Genomic DNA, 22,238 nt, shown 5'->3' with positions numbered 1-22,238 from the left:
CTCGTCATATAAATACCTAAGCGTTCACATTTCTTCAAATCTTAATTGGTCTCTTCATACCGAGAACATAATTAAAATGCTAATCGCATGCTAGGCTACTTACGTCGTAACTTTTTTAATGTCCCTTCGAAATTGAAACTATTGCTTTATAAAACACTAATACGCTCTAAACTTGAGTATGCAACACCTGTATGGGACCCTGCCCATGGCAACTTAATTAATGATCTTGAGATGGCTCAAAATAACTCTGTACGTTTCATCCTTGCTAACTACAACCGCACAGTGAGTATAACTGCTATGAAATCTAATCTCTGCCTCCCTACACTAACATCGCGTAGAAAAGTGTTTCGTCTCGCCCTGTTCCACAAGCTGTTTCATCATCCTGCTTTACGTGATCACCTCATCCCCCAGCCAATTTATGTATCCCGTCGTATTGATCATAACCTCAAAGTTGGAATTGTGTCATGCAACACGAAATGCTTCTCGCAGTCATTCCTGCCGCGCACCTCACGTGACTGGAACCACCTTCCCGCAGATGTTTCTGGCATTGTAAATTATGAGCAGTTCCGTGTAGCAATAGCTAACATTGTATATTCAGATGCTTTTTAAATATTCTTGTAACCATCTGTATTTTCTCACTGTTTTTGAATATTTACCACTCCCCCTCTGTAATGCCACTGGCCCTGAGGGGTAATGTAAATAAAAAAATAAATTATAATTTCTGGTACTTATTCTGGTTCCAATCTTAGATGGAAGCAGGGATTTTCATCTCCTTTAGTTTCTCAATAAGATCTTTCGTTTTCTGCTAGAGTTTACAATTGCGTGCCTGAATAATTTATCTCCTTTGACGTTTCTTTGACAGTTTGGCGTTAATTGCCTCTACGTTATTTTCGCTTCATGCCGGAATTGTGTAATCAAGGCGTGGAGCAAACGTCGTAAACGAGCAACAAAATAATGAAAGGGACGGTCCAGCGAACTTGGTGCTCCCCGGTGCAGGTGTGAGGGTACAAATCAGAAACGGTGGCAGGCAAAGTGACGCAATACCTTCGCTGATTTTCACGTCTTATCTGCCAGATGTGCTCAGAGGGTTTGCTTGTGTAGAGCTAGGTATGCATGGGAGCTGATGGCGAAAGGCTTAGTGTACCCTGACTTGAAGATGTTGGCAAACCAAATAACTGAGGGAAGGAACTTGAACGCTTAGTTAAGCACCTAGACACGCAAAGCACTTCGGTAGGCTTAAGAATTAATGCAAAAAAATCTAATGTTAAGCGCTCATGAAACGGTGACAGAAGCTTACAGAAGGTAGAAATGCATATGAAAATTTCAAGGCAGTTGCCTAGCCATGCTACGAAATCACCGTACATCCGGACTACGGGGGAGTTCATGACCCTCAGGTCACAAACTGCAGCTAACCACTATCCCACATGAAAAAAGTATGTATTAGTTATATCCTGCCATTACTAACCTATGGAGCAGAAACTTGGGTGCTAACGAAGAGGCTTGAAATTAAGCTGAGGAGAGCGCGGCTAGCTATTTAAACGAAAATGATAGGGGAACTTCAGAGATAGAAACAGAGTTGCTTCGATTACAGGTAACTTCTGCTAAATGACACCTTAGGTGGAACCAAGAGGGAGAAATTGACTTGAGCGACACATGCAATGCGGCCACGCGCAAGCACGTCCAAAGCCGCCTCTGACCTTATGTCCATAAACAACTAATTTGCTCCTTGTCTGCTGTAGCTTTTTAATAATTCATAATGAAGTACCGGTACTACGACCCCGGACCAATCAGGAAGCTATCAGTATCCTGGCAAGGGGTGCGACGACTACTAAGCTGAAGACTTGAGACGTTCATTGGCGTGCCCTTCGTGTCACATATTCCATTAAAAGCGCATCAACCGCAGCAGACACAGCCTATATACTAAGTCTTTAAGATAATAGAACGAAGCTGCACATCTGTGGTGCATTGTTCAGCTTTATCATGTTCAATGAGACACGCTACTCATGCATGTCACCATGGAAACTTAAATGTGGGAAGCCACCGTAACAGTGACACGGCAACGCCGAGCAGTTATCATCAGGGTGACGGTAAAACCGTCGGCCGCAATAGACGGTGATGCGAGGCCATTTTTGGATCGCGAACAATTAATGGAACCCTGCCAGGACGAGCGGCGCGCTTCCATGTCGCTCACAAGAGGCGGCAGTGCACAGATATGCACGCCGTTCTACGCACAGCACAGCCTCGTGCATTATCTCCTGGCGAAAATAAAAGCCACTTCCGAAGAAAAGCAGCACTCTCCATTCTCGCTTCCTCTCTGCGCTCGTATCATGTGCCTTCGATGGGCTCGCTCCGGAGCTGATAGTCAGTTGCATAGGAACACTTGTGCAGTGTTTGCTTTGCCGAGCACTGTCACCCGCATCGCTGCTACTGAATTTCTTCGGGTGCCGGAAATCGCGCAACTTTGCGAGCGGCCGGATCACTTCAGGGAACCGCATTATCACCAATAGCGAGCTTTGTCCTTCGAAACACTCGCGCTTACGCAGATAAAGCCCGACCGACCTCGAAGCGATGCCCTTCGAACTCTCGATAGCGTCGCGTACTGGGAAGCTTGGCGAGGCTAAATACCCGTCCCTGTATAGAAGGAAGTGCATTCTCTACCTTGCAGGTGTTGTGCATAACGCTTCAGGGTTGGCGAAAAGGTGTATGGCGTTTGAGTTAAGGTCATCACCTTTCACGTCACTGTTATTCGCTGATAGGCGTGCGTCAGAGACACGAGATCGGGTTTTTAACAGCAATGTCAGAGTTGGTCGGCGTACGAGGACATTAACGAGCACGTGTTGCGAAATTCCACGTTTGTAGGCGACGGTGTCGCACGTGGCGAGGTTCTTCAAGACTACCGGACGTCCTGTTGTCTGCAGGGACGATGCTGGCGCTAGCCACTTAAAGTATCGCAAAGCAACCATTTTCTATCGGGTCGCAAGATATCTTACCCACGTCTTCCTGCTCAATGCTGTGCGTTATTAAGTGATTCTCGCATTTGAATGAATGCACAGAATTTGCTCTTCTATCCTATCCTGATTCTCTGGAAACTGGTCAGTTGGGAACGCGCACCAACACTAATTACAATAATGCAGTACTAAGTATTATCGTTTGGCGACAACCTGGAAACAGACGCAAGAAAAAGGAAATGAGAAAACAATGAGCATGGCTACTGGCAGAAGAACAAAATATCTTAGAATGCAAGACAGCAAAAAAAAAAAGATAGTTCACGGCTCAAACTTTTCAAGGTCCTGTTCATTGAGCGGTAGAACTACAAGAGATAAACGTAGATTAGAAGCAGATCCGAATTAGTGATAGTCAAGCTGGAATTAAGACGATAAAATGGACTATGGCGAGACATGTTGTCTGACAAGAAGAAACCGATAGTCTATTAGGGCAATATAGTGGATTCCAAGGAAAAAAAAAAGAACCTTTGCATGGATTGACCGGGACACAAGCGTGGAGACGAGATTATGAAATGTGCTGGGTCAGCACCGGTCTAAGTGCAGATTAATGGAAGAGGTCATTGTCCGGCAGTGGAGACATCCATTGTCTGTCTCCCCTGCCGTGATGATGATGATATCGGCAGAGGCACAGGGAACGTCAACATAAAAGGGAACATAGGATGCCTCGATACACGTGCACCTCATGCTGGCGCGAGGCCCTCATGCATCAAGGCGTCCTGCGAAAACAAGTACACAGGTTTCTATACCAGTGGTGAATGCTTAAGTACGATCAACAAGCACAATTTTTCACTCATTCTAAGCAATTTTCCTCGCGATCAACTTCAGTGAACAAATAGCTAAATTCCTTCTGATGTGCTAGCTGACCGTTTCATTTCGTTTCAAGCCTGCAAAGTATACGCTGCTTAGGATGCGAGCATGGAATGCTTTCAGGTCCACAAGGAAGACGTTGAACTATCATTGAAACTCGAGATTTTTTTCTCCTCTAGGTATAGAAGAAAGGCCGCGTATATACTGGAATGGCCCACTATAATAAGAAAGATAACGCTTGCTCCACTGCAGTTAAAAAGTTGGCACGCGGGGGCACTCATCAGCAGCTTCCGGTTTGGCCGACGCATATGCAGAGCCCAGCGGCTCTCGGCTTATCGGCGCGATCACGCAAGACCACTCGTGGCGCGATAAGGGGCGAGCTATTTTTTTGGACCGAGATTCAAAAAAAGAATAGTATTCCCGCACAATCGGCTTCTTGTTTGGAGAAGTCGCGTCGTCCGAGAGCCGTCAGTCTGGGGTCATGTGTTTGCCAAGGACTTTGCTCCGCCTTGGTTGGACCGGGCCCGGTTTCGAGCACCTAGCCGTGTTCACGTGTCGCGCTTTTGCCGCAGCTGCCGCTCTTCCGTGGGTTCCTCTCGACGTGTTTGCAATGTCCACAGCGCTGAGTCCCGTCTTGCGCTGAAGTAAACACATTTTGGAGCCATTATCGACCTGCGTTTGGCATCCGTGAAGAGTGTGTTCCGTTCGAACAGCTTTCAGGCGCGTGGTTCGAGCGCAGTTGACCTGAAGGAGCAGGATATCCATTATCACCTTTAGCGGTACAATTTTATCAGTTAGAGACACGCTAGTAATCATGTTCTGATAGGCTTTTATAGTTCTTAATCGCATCCTATCCTGGACGGGTGTCAATTTCTCTTAAACGTTTTTAAAATAGCAAATTTTAAAGTGCGGGGTTTAATGTCCCGTAGCGACACATGGACTATAAGGGACACTGTATAGTGGAGGGATTAATTCAAATTCTCAAACATTCTCAAATTCAAACATTCAAATTCTGTGCCCTTTATGGCGTGGGGAGTACTGCGTTTAAAACAGAGATTAAACCATTGCGTATGCCTGTGAAAATCGATCACTGTCAAAATGACGAGATACCAGGCAAAAAAAAAGTAAAGATCAGACTGCGCGCGAACTTCTGGACGACGCCGACCATATGAGGAAAAGGGGCGCGAACTGCTTAATCGTTCTTTCGACATGCCTGTATAACTCTGATTACCTCCTTTTTTCTGCCACAGGATAAGATGCACGTTTTGATGTATCGTTGGCACGTGTCTTTACTTCTGTATTCTGCGCGCATGCGCGATACAGCTGTTATATTCACCTCGCTTGAGTACAATAAATCAGTTGTGAATGCAGCGATTGTTCTAGTCTGCAGGTGTTCCTTCCGTATGTGTTGGTGGCTTTCGCGCTGCAGTTATGCCTCAAGAGTACATTGCTCGCCAGCCTCATCGCACTGCGCTGTCCTGGCGAGTCATGCATCCTGAGTGCAGACTGCTCTTGCTGAAGTGGACAGGGTGTTTTGATTGGGGACCTACCGACCGAGAGGAATTTTCACGCCGGGCCTCCCGTGAGCTGTCAACAGACACGTTTCAAAGAGGCGTCAGCGTGGACCCAGCATCCTGAGCGTCGCCAAGGCGGCGGCGTCAACAGCGGGAGAGTCTCCCTTTGGTTTGCGGGAGAAAGGGTTCTCCGGCCAGCAGCTTTGGCGAGGCGTGCGCTGCGTTGCGTGACCAATCGGGACTAATTGCGTCGTTGAGAAAAAAAAAAAAACCTTCTCTCCCGTGCACAACGGCGGCGGCGGCGAAAGGAAGGCGTGATAGCTTTCGCACGGGCACGGTAGTCTGCCCTATCCGGGAACCGACCATCCATTTCTTCTGAAGGAACTAAAGACAGCGGCCATCCTCTTCTATCTGTATAAAGCGTCGGTGCTCGAAGCTGGTGACCCTGCTGGAAGCGAAACTTCTAGTTAACCCTGGCCAACGAACGCTGCATCAAGGTCCTGCTGTCCACGAGCTGAATCTACATGACCGCCGGAGAAGCTGTGAGACAGCAACAGTATCGACATCGTGATCAGAAGTGCGGGCCCTCGCCACCGGAACACCTGCAGGCGAGGGAGCACTACGGTGCTGAGTCCTGGTGTGGGCGGCTCTCCAAGTCATCTTGAGTGAACCCTTGATTGGATATTGGTCAAGTACGGATTTTTCCCGGCTAGGGATCTCGGGATCCGGGACTGTTTTAAACCAGCCGGATGGCCTGTGGGGAGTGTGGTTATTCCTCGTCTTTTCTCACGTGCGGATCTAATGCAGAAAATATGTAAAATAAACTATATAGTCTTTAGCATCCTTCGGCTCTCGCCACTCCGTCTCCGGCAACATCGTTCCCATTCTGAGCCCATCTTCGAACGTGGGACACAACAAGAGTACGATGGTCTTTGTAAACAAACGCGGTTTTCTAGTTTTATACCATCTACATTTGACGCAGACCTCCTTTCGGGAAAGTAAAGGGCTGCAATCTACAGAGCCTTCACAAAGATTTTTGTTGCGGCATCGCAAATGGCCAGTTCGTATGCCGCGCTTCAGCACCTGGACACGTTTACAGACTCTGTGACGTCATGACGAGGCTTGGCGATGTGAGAAATTGAATATATGAAGGCCTGTGACACAGTGCTTTGCTACGTGCCTTTCACGTTTAAATGTTCTTTCGTAATTTATGTCAGCAGTCAACGTTGAGGGTACCTTCAAATTATATCAGCGGTCCACAGGAATAGCTGGCTTTAAAGACACGCCTTCAAAAAAAACGTTGCCTGCTGACTTCGGCTCAGGTTAGACAATAAACGGCGCAGTACCTCAAGTTCGTGTAATTTGTGGCAATCTTTCAGGCGAGGTCTTCTAAGCCCGTCATGCTGCACTCATATTCTGGCTACAAAACCAAACAGCCGTTATATTTTTTTTTTTGCTAATCTACACGTGGAGTTCAAGACTTTCAACGAATATTAGGTTCTCAACGCAGTCGCGCAAGATATAGGAAAGAGATAAAGAAAACGATGTGGAGGTAGTTTTACTCAGAAGATAGCTTTTTTCTTCGAAGATTTTCGGCGAGGCAGGGCTTATATGTGAAATGGTAAAAGTGAAAGAACACATTCTACCTCAAAGGACATGTTTCAGATCCTTCGAAACTTCCACTTGGGCGCACGAGTTTTTCCAAAATTTATTCATCTTACCCCCAAAAGGGCTTTCATTGAGGCTCTTAAATAGTAAAGGGGGGGGGGGGGGGGGGGTTAAGCTTTTGATGCGTAGCCTTTAATTTGCTGTATACTGTGAAAATAAGGATTGAACGGCCTCTTTTGACATGTGCGGCTTATCAAGCTCGCTCCGAAATTACACACACACAAAAGCGAAAAGATCTTCTTTGCCGCAGTCTGTTAGAGATTAAAATGGACATACACATAAAATGGACATACGCTTCGGTTATTCACTGTGCGCTTGAGCCCATCGGCGTTTCCCCTGGGTGAGAAGTGCAAGCACTTTCTCTGTGGCTCGATAAGCAGCGGACACTCCGCTGGCAGAACTCAGGTTCCCCGACAAAATGGTGGCGTTGATATGCTCTTCTTTCGCTCAGCGGAAAGCTAATATTTGAATGGGGGGAACGAGGCCTCGATCCCCGGCTCGTATTACGGTGCAAGATTTTCTTGAGTTTTCTGATTGCAGGTAACGTGCAGTTATTTGTTGGGGAGGCGGAAAAACCTACGAGAGCTTCTCCCCAGAGAAGTCGACGCCTCCTATTTGTATTTCCATTGTTCTTTTTGTTTGACATGAAATCAAATATTTACTACTCTCACATCTCGCGGTGATGTTGGCAGCGCGGACTACACCTAGTCAAAACTTAGCAACTGCACGAAGTTGACAATATTCGCCTCTTCATTATTCTCTGCTGTCCCTCCGCGAAGGCCGTGCGTTGTTTGTTAGAGGATATTTCTCTACATATGTGTTCACACGTTTAAATGCAGCTTTTATCATGCCTTAAGTTGTTTTACTGATTTAAAAATGCAGAAACGCTATTTCATTTTAACAGGAAGTACTGACATTAGGCCATTATTTTTCATCTAAGCAACACTGCACCTTACCATGGGCGTTACCATAGTCGAAACAGGATATCATGGCTGCATTTATTTTTCTTTTTTTGCGGAACCGACAAAATTTGGGGTGCAATGAAATGCGATAATTCAGATTACCCTTGTAAGCGCGCTCTAAGCTATATTGCCAAGTGAAGAACTTTCATTAAGCAAGATCAGTATGGCTTTATAATCCACAACAGTATATAATACGGAGCCCGAGACTGGTCGCTGACGCCATGATTAGGGGGTCCTCCTGAAGGACATATTGCTACCTCGGGACCGCCAGGATGCTCGGTTGGAAAATTGCTCTCGGTAAACATACACAAATCAAGCAGAAGCAATTGCATAAGGGATTCATCCACAGATGAATCCAGTATGGGCCTATGACTTCTCTCACGCGATGACTATCAGATGCTTCAGAAGAACCTGTTGCTACGACGGAACCGGCGTTGCTTCAGTACCACGACGCTCGAGTGGCAAACTGCTATCGGGAAAGCTCCTTGCATCATGCGGGAGCAGGATAACCTGATCATCCGCGACGGCATCGAAGAATTGGAGAGGATACTTAAGCTCCGTATTCAGGGTATGTCGCGTTAGCTTCAGTGGATTAACGACCAGATATGAGGAATTGGTCATTCTAGACTTTACGTTCATAAATCCCTGGGAGTTGTCACACTACTCCTGGCGCAGTGGTGCAACGGTTATGTGATGCGCCACTGCACTGCGATGACAGGTGCTGCCATCTGTGGGGCTTGTGCGACCCAGGTTGCTCCTCCTGGGCAACTTATTGCGCTCAAGCATTAATTTAACTGCCACCTGCCACGGTGGTCAGTTCGCTCACAATGGTCAGGTTGCGATGATGCAACAAGGTCACTTGACCTAGACTGCTTCTACAGGTATTTTTTTCCCTCAGAGCGCCGATGACACCTGATTTTCTGCACAACGGCAGCCTTAACGCTGTCGCGTTAGTAGGATCACCAGGACTCGTCTCTCTTGCGAAGATCAGGGGATGATCGAGTCGCGCCTTTCGCGACGACGTACGCAAAAATGCATTCTTTTGTTGACAGCGCTTAAAAAACACGGACAGAAGATATGGAAGACGACGTCACAGGCGCTGAGTTGCAAAGACGTTACAAAGAGTTACAAAATGCCTGGTTACAAAGACGAGCGGATGGTAAACTGCTATCGGGAGCTTCCCATCGCGGGCTAAGGGCTCCCACCGTCTGCGATAAACTGGAGGCTCGGGCCTGTCCTGTAGCTCACCGAGAACGTCCGGCGGGGTCTCGGCTTCCTCGTTTCGGGCGTCGATCTTGAGTAGGAAGTGTAGCCGGTTGAAGAGGAGCTCCAGGGGCTTCATCGCGCCGCCGCTGCACGTGGTCCTTAGCGTCCGCCGGAGACAGCTGAGACCGCGCGCAGGCGAACGCGAGGTTTTTGCCCCGCAGATAAGCGCAGGTGCTCCTCCTTGCCGAGTGGCAAGCGCCGAAGGCCCTCCAGATATGCAAGGCCCCTCTCACTGCCCTCCCGCTCAGCCGCGTTGGGAACAAGAAGACACCTTGCTGCCAGAATCGTGTCGTCGGCGCATGGCCGGATAAGGGCGCCTCTCTCCTCCCTTTCCGACAACAGTCGACACCCAAACCGCCGTGTAACGCGCGTAAAATAAACAAACGATCGCCCATCGAGTGAAGAGCCATCTCCCATGCGGCGTCGCTCTCGTTCCCTAGGTCGTCTCGTAATGGCCATCGATTGAGTGGCATGGCACACTTCGCGTGTTTCGCTGGAGTTGCGCGAGACGTGGATATACTCAAATAGCTCCCTGTAAGTTGCCAGCGAAGTCCACGAGCACAGAACGAGGTGGCGCTGCGCGTCTTATCAATCAGGCGTAGCCGGGTACAAAGTGACGTGGGAAAATAATTTCGCTTGCAAGTACCAGGGGCAGAAGGACATAAAAAAGTCCAATTCCAATAATCATCAAATCCAATAAATGTCAATGCGTATACACGCTCTGGTATAGGTAAAGCTGCCGCAGTGCGTCGTTTTACATCGATAGCTGTATATCGTAGGTTTTACAGGAGCAATATGAGGGGTGGCATGGGACAAATATTCGTGTAGCACGTAGAGCGCCGCGCCGCAGCCGAAGGTGGCTGATCGGAGCACCGCGCATGCGCACAGGTTGGAGGCGTGTCCAGCGCGGAGCCGGTCGCAGATGCGCGCTTGCAACGGCTGGCCAATATGAGCGCCGTAGACGCCCTGCCCGGTCGAGCGTCCCAAAGGCTCGTTTTGACGTCTCGTGGGACTGTTGGTCGCTCTCGATTAATTTAAACCAAGCCAAAAACCACAAGCCGGTAGTTTTTTCCTGTCTGGACTCATTCGTGTGCATTTGCTTAGTACATGACGTAACATGTTTTCTGTACACTTCCAGTAAAGGCCTTTCACCTGTGCGAGCGTGCCTTCCACTTGCCACTGACAAGAGCCATAGCCAGACCCCGGTTTCCAGCTAATTACCGAGAAAGCGAGGCTGCGCAATTATCACAGCGCCACTCGTGCGTGTCTATGCAGGTGCTATGTCAGTTTCGCGTGGCACTACAAACCAGAACGAATATGACGAGCCCAGGCTACGCCCTCGCCAACACCTTTTGTCCATTCCCGCGAATCAAGCGTTCCTGTCGGACTCGTGCTTGAATTCCAAAATTAAACACAAAAAGCGCAGGACCACCACTGAGCCCAACTGGGCACTACTGGCGAGCTTGAGTCCGATTAACGACAACTCATGTTTCTATCCTCGGTTGACTCTACATATTCGAATGTCGGCAAGGAGGGTGTTTCGTCGGAGCTTCACAGTTATCAGGCAAGGCGCTGTGCTCGAGGGCCGAGCAGCTTTTCTCAAACAGGACTCTATAAAGAGGTCACATTACATATTTACAGGATAACAGCAGGACACATTGCATGGTTCCAGTGTGCTTTCACATAAAACCTAGCATCACACTAGCGCATATCAGGTGATCTAGGAGATTAAATAGATTATTCTTACTCCTGGAATGCAGTCCATTATACTGCAACTTACGCGTTCTACTCGTTATCACATCGCTACTGCGCACGCGATAATATGCCCGTCCTTTTTTGTGCGTGGAAAGGATATATTCAGTGCTATTGTGTATATATCCTGCGGTACAACTCTATTCTGTACAAAGCGAGCGCTTATCGCATCGTGACAACGAACACCAGGTTACAAAGGAGCAAAGGTTCCAATCCGTAGCTGTAGACCGCAGTTTGTTCTCCGGTGCTTTCTTTGGGGACAGCCCTTAAGTAGTAAGCTACCGACATAATGGTGTGAACTGCACCTACAGGCGCTTCGTGCAAAAAGAAAAAAGAAAAAATATATGCGGCTGATTAAAAGACGAGAGCATGTATTTTCTTAACCGCGGGAAGAGTATTTGCCCTCACTCAAGTCGCCTCCTAGGCGCCGCAGTGGCTGAGTGTTTATGGTGCTCGGCTGCTGACCCGAAGGACGCGGGTCCGATCACAACCGCGGTGGTCGCTCTCAGATGGAGGCCCGTGCACTGTGCAATGTCAGTGCACGTTGATGAAAGCTACAAATGAAAAAAAAAAGACTTCTCCTATGCACCTTGGTTTCGGTGACTGTTGGCTTCCTTCATAAGTTTGTCGAACGAGCCCCTCATTTCCCTTCCACTGTTTGCTAATAGCCTAACGAGGGTCTCAGTTCTGGCAGTCTAGATGTCGTAAGTAGCATAAGAGGGTTCTCGCACAGCTTCCGCCCTCGCCGTTAGACGACGTTCCACGTCACACTCGCGGTAATACAGGAGGTACTATGTCCGCCGCTACGGACGAGGGTGGCGCTGGTGAGCACTCTCAAGGTTCGGTTACACTAGACTTAAATACTCCCGAAAGCAGAAGATTGGATAGCCGTTACCGTAGCTCAGCTGGTACAGCACCGGACGCGAAATTCGGAAGTCGGGGGCCCGGATCCCACCGGCGGCATGTGCTTGTTGTTTTATTCTGCCTTTATTATTCTCCCATTGATGAAAACTACAAATAAAAAAGACTTCCCCTATGCCCCATGGTTTCTTTGACTGTTGGCTTCCGTCATGTATATGACTTCAAATGATTATCTAATCCCAGCTATACCATCTAAAACTAGAAGTCACCACAGCCTAAATATCACTCCTTATTTTGCCCGTACGAACACCTTTAAGTACAGTTTCTTTCCGCGTGTAATCGAATGCTGGAATTATTTACCTGGTTGTACGCGCTCTCTTCCCTTAAAACCGTTTTTAGAGGCTATTGAATAGTATTGCCTTTTCTTGCATATGTTTTTTTTCTCTACTCACATTGTCTCTGCTGTTCGCCATTGTTGTGCTCCTTGTTTCTCTACGTTGTTTTGTTTACACCCACCCCTGCAATAGCCCAATAGGGCTGCAGTCTGCACAAATAAATAAATAAATAAATAAATAAATAAATAAATAAATAAATAAATAAATAAATAAATAAATAAATAAATAAATAAATAAATAAATAAATATACTTGGTCAAATATGTGCTGCTCGTTTGGTTGAGGAATATTTTAGAAAATATTAGGACCGAAAATATAGGAGCGTGTTCCCGTAATGTTCCTGTGTTTGAGCTTCTAAACTCTTTTCTGAAAGATGAATGTAAGTCAATGACATCAGATTGTTCAAGAACGCTGGGCTAGCGCGAAACAATATCAGCTGCAAATGACACATGTCTGGCATGTTTAGTTAACTGCTGCAGCAAAATTGAGTGCACCGCTGATGTAGGTATGTACGAAGTGCTAACGAGCACTGCCGCCGAAATTGGATTTCTTCGTGGTCCCGACTCGTGACCACGTGAAAAGCTTAGCCCGTGACTCACGAGCTTATCTTTTCACGCGAAAGGTGCCAGCACGAACGCGTCTTCACATTCATGAAGCGAGTTTCTTGTCGCTGCGACGCAGGCGTTTTCGCGATAGCCTCCTTGTTTGATTCATCCTTTATTGCGGGCGCTGTATATGCGACGTCTGCCGAGACACTCATAACACATAACTCATAATAACACATTTCTAACTAGTTAGCTTTTAATTTAGAACGGAAAGCAGCACAAAACCTAAAAGAGGACACAGAAAGGGAAGACGAGACACAGGCGCTAAAATTGGTCTGACACGCTATTACACAGGCTGCCTAGCAAATAAAGCTTATTGTTCTGACACAGAGTTTCTGGAATAACACATTTCGAGCTAGTTGGCTGTTCATCTAGAGTGGAGAACAGCGCAAAACCACCCTGAGGACGCTGTTAATTCAGCTGTTAACTTCAGCTGTTAGTCAGCGCCTGTGTCTTGTCTTCCCTTTCTGTGTCCTCTGTTTGCGCTGTTTTCCATCCTGGAAAGTTCCTCCTTGGGCGATAGAACGCGGGTGAAGGTGTAAGTTGGGAGCACCTCCTTCATCGTTTTCGGATGGGGCTTACGCTAAAATAAGTGAAGTACTAAGTATTAGTTAACCAGCCTGCTAGTCAACACATCTTATCTGTATTCTGGGGCGTACTACCACTAACAATACTATGTCCCAAGAATGCGCTCTTTTAATTCAGAAAGCTATTATTTTTATATTGTAACCGCTTTAGGTGACACTCCCTGAATATCCTACATACACTGCACACAATTAGCGTATCCTGCCCATAGGACACAACGTGCCGTATTCGTGTGCCAATATTTTTCTTGTAATGAAAATTGAAAGTTTTGGTTGTTGCCCACAGGAATAGCCGCTCTGTAAAGCGCCAGCAGAAGCGGAATCGCACAGAAGTTTCGTTTTAATAATTTTCCAGTGAAAATCGCACGCCTTCCCAGAGAGCGCTTACTTTCAAGTCTGCTTGCCACATATAGACACATTCGGCAGTCACACACCAGTGCATTCGTCGGTGAAGATTCATATGTTCATTTCCCTTGCAATCAAAGCTACGGCCTCCTTTTAGGCTCTTTAGGCGGTTACATAACATTAAATTGCTTGACGCGACAATAAACTCTAGCGGTATAGGGACTCGCCAGTGTGACCAGCATAAGACAAGCGGTCGTACTCAGGTCATATTTATTACAGCCACACATACGTATGAAGCAGGGGCAACAGGAAACATACGCAGTGACACGCTTTACCTTATGCTTTGGCCAAGGACAATTCTGAAAACAAGGGTGTGTTATTATATTCCAAGTGCTACGATTCAGAAGCAGGAACTTGCTAGCGGCGAGTGATGGTCCATTCGGAGAAATTATCCCTTTTCGGAAAATTTTAGGGGTAAAATTCGGCGCAAATGAAATTTCCGTGTACATTTTTTAGGAAACTTTTAAGATCAGAATTGTTGGCTTTGTTTAAAATCGCTGGCACTTCCAAACTACTGCTGGAACTAGGGTTAGAATGCGGGATTGTTGGGTCTGATTAGGGAAAGGGTTAAATGGAGAGACATGAGAGAAGCTTTTTCTCTGCAGTGGGTGTAGTCAGGCTGATATTGATGATGATGATGAAGAAGGAAACTATCGATTACGGTATGGAACATCACAGCTAGCAGCCGTGTTTGTAACCGCGAACAGAGCGAACCAGAAACGAAGAATGCAATACATTCGTATACTCTGTAAGTCTTAATTTTTTATTTCGTGCGACGGATATTAGGCTCTAAAATCACGAAGATGAATGCATAATTAGCTAGTGCATCGAAACTTCCTTAGTACTATATTCTCTAAACACGGATAAGCCTATACTGTATATGAGTAAAAGGGGATTAAGCTGTCCTCTAGCACACACTCTATAAGCGGCAAGGTATTCTGCCCAAGTCTCGCGCTAGATTTCGGACACTAAATATACGAAATGCTTAATCGATGCCTTGTCTCAAATTTGTGAAAGCAGAACAGAAAAAATGGGATAGCAGGATACGGCAGGCCTACAAAACCGCCTTAGGACTCCCACTAAATGCTTCAACCGAAAGGCTTATGAGGTTAGGAATACACAAAACCTACTGTGAACTCAAAGAAGTTTAATTAATGGCTCAAACGACGAGATTAGCCAATTACAAAACTGACAGGAGTATTCTAACTAGACTTGGAATTAACTTTGAGCCTACGAATAAAGACGCTAAAGTAGACTTGCCCCGCGGCTATAGGGCCGTCATACTAATCAAACCACTTCCCAAAAACATGCACCCCATACACCACGAGGGCAGAAGACAAGCACGAGCCAAAGCCTTGCATAATAAATACGGACAGTGCGCCGGAACAATTTATGCAGATGCGACAGAATACAAACATACGAATGCCTTTGCATTTGTGGCTGTGTACGAGAAGGATGTCCACATCGTCTCAGCAACAATCAAAACCAAATCCTCTGAAACGGCGGAAGAGGCAGCTATAATATAGCCCTCGTCCTAGCGCATAACCAAGAGAGCACCATTCTCGGCGACTCCAAAATGGCTATCAATAATTTCGCAAAAGGGCGAATTAGAAACACTTCCCTTAAAATTCTTAATAATAGAGCAGCGTGTAACAAAACAAGACAAAAGGAGAAACACAGAACGACACGAGCGCTAACTGTCGACAGGTAGCGCGACAGTTAGCGCTCGTGTCGTTCTGTGTTCCTCCTTTTGTCCTGTTTTGTTACGCGCTGCTCTATTATTATGGATCACCAACTCGCCCAACAAGCAACACTTTTAAAATTCTTAACGCCACCAAATTCTCATCAAATTACGCCGAACTGATATTGTTCCCAGCCCAGTCGTGGAATCCGGGGAACGAGCCAGCCCACAATAAAGCCCGAGGTTTCATCGACCGGGCAGTGGATTAGTCTGGCTCGCTGAACTTCACGAAGGACTCCATGATCACGTATCATGATCTAACCAACCATTCTAAACTAGAGGAGAACTTTCCCCCTAAGCACAAATGCCTGACTAAAGAACAAGAGGTTACGTGGCGTCGTCTACAGACGAGATCGATACGCACCCCATCATTCCTCGCGCACATTTATGCGGATTTATACAACCCGAACTGCAAACACTGTGGCCAACGAGCCAACTACGATCACATCCTATGGGACTGCAAAATAGAGCCACCCCCGGGTGACCTAGTTACGGATCCTTCTCACGAGCGATGGGAGACCGTGTGGCTATAGCTCTGACCCCATAACCCAAGTTTTGGGGGGGGGAATGGGCTGACAAAGTCGTCGAGGGCTATGTACTCTCGACCATTTAACGCGACCTCTTAGCACCAAGCTCTCTCCGACGAATAAAATGTTTTACAATCACTACTCTTAACAACAGAGGGATATTTCTCCCGCAAAGCATAGTACCTTGATGCAGTTAGAAATGGGAGGAGGCTTTTAAGCTGTGACACTGGAGGTCTAGAGGTTACCATTTAAATAGAGGAGATTGAAGCCTTGGATAAAATCGTCGTAAATGCTACTAGAACTCCGACGTTTTAAAGCGGAAATTTGTTTCCGTTGCCAACCGCGAGTACTTCGCATTTTTAGTGATGGTAATCGACCCCAGGACTTCGGCAGCATACCCATCCTCTGAAAGGAAGTAGACAGCTTACTCCATTTTTGCTCCCATATAGGCGAATTAATGTTTAGAGTGTACCGTTCAAGATTGCGGACAGTGCAGGGAATTACCGCGAAATTTCTTGACAAATATTAAAATTAGCACAGAATAGATAATACTATCATTTCTTTTTAAATAAATGCGCTTGCTGCGTAATTTTTCAAAACCTGGCGCAAGTAGCCAGAGCTTCTTATCGCTTTTCTGGCCTTCGACAATGAGCAATCCGTCTTTGAAAACCAACCCTGTTATCAGCAGAAAGTCGAAAGTACACCCAATATTTCTTCAGCCTATATTTTGCGTAACCACATGCCGGCTCCCAGCAGCTTGTCGTTAGCTATGAGGAGTCGGTTACTCTCCTTCTGGAGACACCACCAGATAGCGCGTGAGTAGCACACTGCTTGGAGGACCGCAGAAGTGACCTTGCCTTAGACCAAAACAAAAACCGGATGAAGCTAGTTGGCACATTTCACGGGCATGTTTTGATCCGTTATCAACAGGCAAGACAAACCAACCAAACGTATCATACTTTTAATATATGTTTATTTATTTACTATAGATACCTCAAGGGCCCTTGAGGGCTTTACATGAGGGCTTTACATGTACCGACCTTGCAATCCTGTTTGATCGTTAGCCACTTACTGCCGTGTGCCTATTTTAGTGCAGGTATACGCTATAGCGTCCCCTTATCGATACGCACAATAAAGCTGCCCTAACGAAAGCAAGCGCTCCCTACTTAGACCTTGAACACCTTCGCAACTAGCAGCAGAGTGGGCCGCTGGTCCCAAGGGTCTATTGTCTTCCAGATGATTCTAGAGCCGCTGAGCGAGCCAAGCGGACGTCCGAGGACCGCGACAAACTTTCACTGAATAGCAAGGCTGAGCTATCTGCAAGGTCGACTAACATAAGGAGAAAAACACTATAGGGCAGCAATTGCTGCAAACACATGAGCATGCCGCTTTCCGCTCGTCTAATGGCACAGACACATTGCCTCTGAACTGCGGGTGCAAGAGGGGCCATTGCCAAGCGTGCACGAGGCCTGGGCTACCAGAGACCACAACGGAAGGACGTCGCTGCTGCGGTCTACCGCAGGGTGGGTAGGACGAGCTGCCTGTAAAGGCGAAGCCAAGGACGACAGTGGCTTCGTGCTGATAGGCGGCTGCCGCGCGAGAGTCGTCTTGTCGGAGAACAGTGCTCGTATCGGGGCTCACCTTCGCCAAGGACTGCGGACTACGCGAGCGAAGAATCTGGCAGAGTCACCTAACCGCCATTCACAGCAACTGCCGCGAAATCTCTCCAAGGTCTTCCGCGGCTTCTCTGAATGCAGCGCATTATCGACAGGGAAAACAATAATAAGTGTGCTGAGCAAACTATGCCATTGTGGGAGTCAAGAATCTCTATACAGGTGAAGAAACTGGGTTCTCTTGGAAGCAATCTGCACGGGAAAACAGAAGATAAAAGTCCAGTATTGGCCGGTCCTTGACGGGGGAGAATGGCTGGAGGCCAGATACATCACATGCTTTGGTTCTCCTTTCAGAACGTGGGCAAGAAGTCAGCTCTAAGCGTAAATTTACAACGCTCCGCAAGCAGTGATGTGTAACTATGCTTGAAATCGTGTCTATCCCAGATATGTCTTTCGAAAAAATTTCATTGACATCGAGTGGGTGCTTCACGTGTGGGTTCACGCCTTTGTAAGCGGCCCTCCATCTAAGAGCGCGATGCCATTGATGCATCCAATTTTTTAAGGGTATAATGTGCCTTGGCGGTCCAACAGTGTAGGCCAACAAGGATAAAAGTTTTTGCTTTGGATATTGTTAAACAACATGAAATGGCGTTAAAGCTAGGATATCACAAGCCGCATTCTATAAGCTGTCCATTTCCCGTTGTACATTTCGTGTCCATTTCTTCCTCTATCATTGGTCAATCAGATATACCCGCGGCTTTCAAGCGTCTGTGGCAAGTAACCCGGTCATTGGGTGGCTGGCGACGGGTCATCACCACTGGCTGCATATCGCAGCCAATGGCAGCCAGTGGTCAGGTGCGGTCGCCTGCCGTTGGCAGAGCTCTGCGATGCATCTCTCGATTCGCTGCCTATCGCAGCCAATGATGAGGTCCGATCACCAACTACCCAATGGTCGGGTCGTTTTGCTTGAAAGCCGTGGGTCTATCTTAGGGACCAATCACAGAGAACCAAATGAACGCGAAATGGACAACGGAAAATGGACAGCTTATAGAATACGACGCCTGGTGGTCGCTTTTTATTTATATGGTGGGCGAATAACAGCCCATGGTTTTTGTTTGTTTGCGTGTATTCGTTTTATTCGAGTTTGTAAGTCTTAACCCTGCGCACGGTCTAACAATCGCAGTACCAAGCTCAATTTATTGCTCTCGCCTCGCATCGGCTATGTTGCAGCTGCTCGCCTAAGCGACCTAGTCTGGACATTTTGTGCCTTTACGACGTTGTGAGAGTACTAACCACAAAGTCCGAACTGGTTTTAGATGATTACCCGGAAATTCAAAGTCACTCGTTTACATCTCTATACGGTCGTGTCTCAGAAGCACTGAGTCAACAGCTTTACCAGAACCTCCTAGCCTCCTTGCAGTACTAATAGTAATAATCTTCCTTGACAGTATCAGCGATCGCCTGCGGGTCTCGTTCTCCCATATCGTGGCCACTGCATCGAGATGGTCGTGAACGGCACCTTGTGCGTGATCCTCTGTGGTTTATTGTGGAAACCCACGCTGCTCGATGACACAAGAAGACTATTAGCGCACCAATAGTTGACACGAACGATTCAGACATGACGACAGACGCTTTCTATTTGCTCGTCGTCCCTAATTACAGGCTGTTTCGCACTTAAACGGAAACTGGGAGCGCATGACCGCTGCCGACAGTCGGCCAGAATGGGTGGCATCAACCCCCAACGAAGCCACAACAGCAGCCAGCCATCTTAGGGGGCATGCGCCTCTGCCGCTGATTCTCCCCGGCTTCCCGAGCAGCACCGTCTGTAAAAGTTGAAGCGCACCGTATCCATTGCATTTACAGCAAGGCTCCTCAGCGTCTCTCGAGGTTTGTCTCCGAGCGAATGTTTATCGCTCTCTAAAGCTGCGACCGTTCCCCGGGGAGAAAACGTGTCATTCGATAAGCTGTGCAGCGGACGTCTTGGGGAAAGCGAAGGTGTCTATAGTTGCGAAAGCGTCCATGCAATGCGTTCGCGGCACTCGACGGGCAGTGGCCGCTAACCTGCGCGATCGAGCTTGATGCTCAGCCGAGTGATAACGTCCAGTCGAGGAGATTCGACTGAGAGCCAGCTGTAGCAAGGGCTAACTCACACGACCAGATATTTTATACTTAGAGCTTTTCGTTTTCGGATTTTATATATTTTTTTTCAAATTCTTGGGTTGGGGGGGGGGGTAATAATAAGACCCTATTTTTCAACTTGATAATGGGGGGAAATCGGGTTTTTCTTGGAAACATTCAGAAATTAGGGTTTTTTTCCGGTTATATTTACAAACTGTAATAATTTATTTGGTTTTTTTCTGAATAATAGGGCAACAATTAGGGCTGTGTGTCAGGCTGGAAAGCGGGGAAAAATCAGGGTTCGCAAAAAATATTCCGGAATTCGGCGTTTCTTTGCTAAAAAATTACTAGTAAAAAGCCGGGACAAGTTTTGGGATATGAAACATTTTATTCACACATGCTGGTCATCGGCTTTTTACACGTCCTTGTCAACATACCTAATCATCTCCATGCGCAGCATTTCGGTTTCTATACGTGACCTGTCCGGTCTTTGCAGGTACCTCAGCTGAGAGAACGTCCTCTCAACATCACAGCTGCCATTAGCTGTGCATGAAATTGTCAACGCGGCATTTTCAAGCCCGGGATAGTGCACAGTTGCGTCGTGCGTACCAATAGTCCATGACTTAAACACCTGTATTAATGGAGCAGCTTTCAACAACTACTGCTCAAACTCCTCGCGAAGTGAGTCTATCGTCGACCACAGAAATCAAGAGAGGTCGGTAGTCATCAAACAACTGACTCAGCAGCCCCTTCTGGAATATATCCAGTACAGATGATGATCCCCGCACGGCTGGGATTGGCCAGGGTGCATTGCTGATACAAACGCACTCATAGGCAAGGAGTGGAGCAATTTAATCCAATTTCCATAACGTCAACTGGTTTTCGTTGGTCTCTCGGCCCCCTTTCGCCCGCGCGCCAACTGGGGGCAGAGTAGTTCCGCGGGAGTAGTTGTGCCAGAAATCTGGGAAATATCGGGTTTTACTCAATTTTTCAGGAGCATGTTCGGAATGCAGAAATCGGGTAAAATCGGCTTTGTCCCGAAAACGAAGAACCCTACTTATACTGCACCGTTTAATACGCGTGAAATTATTACAGCTCGGCGATGATGGCATTCATTATTATCGGCCTCAATAGAATGTTCTTTTTGTAGGGGCAGTCCGTGCTCTCAGGTTAATTTAGAGCACTCGGGTTCGGCATCTGCCAATGCTGCTGTACTTTCTAGAGTTGCGATCAACAGTACTCGAAAGCCGTTTCGGCAAGTACGTTACGCGACCAGGTGCTCGCAGGTATCAATATCATAATCAGCTAATATCGATTAATAAAATATTCAGTCGCTGCAATAAGAGCGCATGCTTATCACGTTAAAGAAAGCGGCCACGCTCATACACTATTCCATTATCCCGTTTTCCGCTATTACACTATTCCACTCTTGTATTCGGCAGTCTTGTAGCACTTATGTGGTCTGAGATATTCGGCCCCAAATTCTGAAGTCGAGCCTCCAGATTCAATCACTAGCAAGGTGGTGACGATGGGCGTAGTGTGAAGCAGCTGATGTTGTGCAGTTTTTAAGGCTAGCCGAACATGAAATGGGAAGAGTTAAGATCACCTTCACCTGTCACTTTGAGCCGTTCGCAGGGGAAATGCCACACGCAACGACTGCGTCGCTTCAGGAGTTATCCGCTGCCTTGCATTGTAATCAAGCGGATGAGTTAGAAATTTGGATTTTTAGATTTTATGGGGTTTAACGTCCCAAAGCGACTCCGGCTATGGGGGACGCCGTAGTGGAGGGCTCCGGATAATTTCGACAACCTGGGGTTCTTTAACGTGCACTGACATCACACAGTGCGCAGGCCTCCGGAATTTCGCCTCCATCGAAATGCAAACACCACGGCCGGGATCGAAACCGCGTCTTTCGGGCCAGCAGCCAAGCGCCATAACCACTGGGCCACCGCGGGGAATTTTGGAGGCGGACAGCTTGTAAGACGGGTGCGCAACGACAAGTCTACCAAATTGAATAAACTAGGAATAACTCCGCTTCTAAGTTCTCGATATAAACGCACGGAGGCTAAAAAGTTTTAACAGGTCGTAGTATATTCTAAGAATGAGGTTGAAAATTACCCTCCCACGTCGTGAAACGACCCTTGAGCCGCCGCAGTGGCTCAGTGGTTACGGTGCTTGCCTACTTACCCGAAAGACGCGGGTTCAATCCTGGTTACGGGGGTCGCATTACTATTGAGGTGAAAGTAATGTCCAACGGTCTCGTAAAGAAACAGCACTTTACAGTTGGTAGCGAGGTTGTGGCAGGCGTAAGGGAATACGTACACTTAGGCTAGGTAGTGACCGCTGATCCAGATCACTAGTGTGAAATGACTAGAGGAATAAGAATGGGACGGAGTGCATTTGGCGGGTACTCTCA

General features: G+C 47.2%; 1 protein-coding gene across 1 annotated transcript in view; it reads right to left on the bottom strand.

Annotated features, from left to right (window-relative positions):
- The window catches only part of LOC144121213 (aromatic-L-amino-acid decarboxylase-like), a 149,286-nt gene that overhangs the window by 26,332 nt on the left and 100,716 nt on the right, over positions 1 to 22,238 (bottom strand). The gene's annotated exons all lie outside the window — the stretch shown is intronic.

Source organism: Amblyomma americanum, chromosome 2 (genome assembly GCF_052857255.1).
Source record: "Amblyomma americanum isolate KBUSLIRL-KWMA chromosome 2, ASM5285725v1, whole genome shotgun sequence".
NCBI classification, from domain to species: Eukaryota; Metazoa; Arthropoda; class Arachnida; order Ixodida; family Ixodidae; genus Amblyomma; species Amblyomma americanum.
Note: the sequence above shows the minus strand (reverse complement) of the source record. Positions and strands in the feature narration are given on the sequence as shown.